Source organism: Oncorhynchus masou, chromosome 5 (assembly GCF_036934945.1).
Source record: "Oncorhynchus masou masou isolate Uvic2021 chromosome 5, UVic_Omas_1.1, whole genome shotgun sequence".
NCBI lineage: Eukaryota > Metazoa > Chordata > Actinopteri > Salmoniformes > Salmonidae > Oncorhynchus > Oncorhynchus masou.
The window spans coordinates 52,396,331-52,399,128 of NC_088216.1; the positions used below are offsets into that span (position 1 = coordinate 52,396,331).

At 45.7% G+C, this 2,798-nt stretch overlaps 1 pseudogene; it reads left to right on the forward strand.

Moving 5' to 3' along the window:
* Positions 1–1,440: 1,440 nt before the first annotated feature.
* On the forward strand, positions 1,441–2,554 carry LOC135529328 (uncharacterized; annotated as a pseudogene).
* Positions 2,555–2,798: the final 244 nt, after the last annotated feature.

Consider the following 2,798-nt stretch of genomic DNA (forward strand, 5'->3'; position numbering starts at 1 on the left):
CAATTTATTTTCTGAGGTCTTGGCTGTTTTCTTTTGATTTTCCCATGATGTAAAAGATTTCACAGAGATCACATAATTTCTGGTCACAACTTGCAGACTTGTTTACGTGTTGCTGTGCGTTTTGTTGCCAACCTATTTTGCTACCTGACAACTTTACGGTTTTAATTTTTTAATTACCGTTTATATTTTTGTTTTTTCCCTCAACTTTTTCACTCCGGACGCTTTATCTGGACATGGTTCGTCAGGACCTCCAACAGCCGAAGCTAAGTAGTAACATTAACATGATGCCTTCTAATTGCAGTCGCTGTACTCATAATATACAGGAGAACGATCACCTTATGGCGAGGATAGCTGAGCTACAAGCCCAGCTTCAGACGCAATCGTTAGGCAAGGGTCATTTCAGTATAGGAAAGGATGAAACATCATCTATGCCACCAGTAAGTAAAGATAGTAGTATAACTCCCCTGGCACAGTCCCCGCAGCCGGACAACTTTCTCACGGTTTCTGGAAGGAAATGCTGTAGGAATGCTCAACCGGTGTCGCTCATTCAGCCGACAGAAACTTTCAACCCGTTTTCCCCATTAAGCAGCGAGTCGGAGTCAGAGGCCGAGCCTTCTCTTGTCTCTACTCCTCCCGTTATGGGGTCTGAGACGCCGAAGCTTCCCAGCATTAGCTCTGACAAATTGAAAACTCTAGTCATTGGCAACTCCATTACCCGCAGTATTAGACTTAAAACGAATCATCCAGCGATCATACACTGTTTACCAGGGGGCAGGGCTACCGACGTTAAGGCTAATATGAAGATGGTGCTGGCTAAAGCTAAAACTGGCGAGTGTAGAGAATATAGAGATATTGTTATCCACGTCGGCACCAACGATGTTAGGATGAAACAGTCAAAGATCACCGAGCGCAACATAGCTTCTGCGTGTAAATCAGCTAGAAAGATGTGTCGTCATCGAGTAATTGTCTCTGAGTGATGAGCTCTACAGCAGAGTCTCACAACTCAATCGCTGGTTGAAAACTGTTTTCTGCCCCTCCCAAAAGACAGAATTTGTAGATAATTGGCCCTCTTTCTGGGACTCACCCACAAACAGGACCAAGCCTGACCTGCTGAGGAGTGACGGACTCCATCCTAGCTGGAGGGGTGCTCTCATCTTATCTACCAACATAGACAGGGCTCTAGCTCCACAAGGAAATAGGGTGCAGGCCAGGCAGCAGGCTGTTAGCCAGCCTGCCAGCATAGTGGAGTCTGCCACTAGCACAGTCAGTATAGTCAGCTCAGCTATCCCCATTGAGACCGTGTCTGTGCCTCGACCTAGGTTGGGCAAAACTAAACATGGCGATGTTCGCCTTAGCAATCTCACTAGGATAAAGACCTCCTCCATTCATGTAATTATTGAAAGAGATCATGATACCTCACATCTCAAAATAGGGCTACTTAATGTTAGATCCCTTACTTCAAAGGCAATTATAGTCAATGAACGAATCACTGATCATAATCTTGATGTGATTGGCCTGACTGAAACATGGCTTAAGCCTGATGAATTTACTGTGTTAAATGAGGCCTCACCTCCTGGCTGCACTAGTGACCATATCCCCTGTGCATCCCACAAAGGCAGAGGTGTTGCTAACAATTACGATAGCAAATTTCAATTTACAAAACTAAAATGACGTTTTCGTCTTTTGAGCTTCTAGTCATGAAATCTATGCAGCCTACTCAATCACTTTTTATAGCTACTGTTTACAGGCCTCCTGGGCCATATACAGCGTTCCTCATTGAGTTCCCTGAATTCCTATCGGACCTTGTAGTCATAGCAGATAATATTCTAATCTTTGGTGACTTTAATATTCACATGGAAAAGTCCACAGACCCACTCCAAAAGGCTTTCGGAGCCATCATCGACTCAGTGGGTTTTGTCCAACATGTCTCTGGACCCACTCACTGTCACAGTCATACTCTGGACCTAGTTTTGTCCCATGGAATAAATGTTGTGGATCTTAATGTTTTTCCTCATAATCCTGGACTATCGGACCACCATTTTATCACGTTTGCAATTGCAACAAATAATCTGCTCAGACCCCAACCAAGGAACATCAGAAGTTGTGCTATAAATTCACAGGCAACACAAAGATTCCTTGATGTCCTTCCAGATTCCCTCTGTCTTCCCACAGACGTCAGAGGACAGAATCATAAAACACGGGACGAGATGTTAAAAACTGTCCATTGTGCCAATAGATGGAATGCACTCGCATGAGATTTGCCGTGATGTTGACAGAGTGGCATGGGAGGTTTATTTCTTAGACTGGGTTAAGTTGTCAATTTTGGGACACATCCTCAGTAGTGTGCCTTCAAATCAGTGGGTGTTTCGGCCTTTAATCTCTTAACACCCTCATCAAAGGTGGCCAGCCAAAGGGTGATTAAGCCTTAGCTTGTGTCCCATGCCCAATTAAGATGTCCCACGGGACTATGCAAGGCAGGGGCATCCTCTTCCCTGAGCCAGCCCTACAGCTGACCGCATACCTCATATGCCCTCCTCAAGTTGGAGGGATCTGAATTGGGTTCTCAGGTGGGGGGTCATGAAGTTATAGCCCAGCAAGGGTCCTTCCGTTTGATCCAAATCCGCTGGCTGCCTCTTTCACCTGCTTTAGAAACTGCTCTGACGGTCTGCCACAGAGCCTGTCCATGGATTCCAAGTTCTTTCAGCAACCTGATGGAGGAAGAAGCCACGAATCCTCTGCATCCCACTTCAACTGGCCAGACTTTTGCATTCCAGCCACGCTGAGTTGCGTCTGCTGCC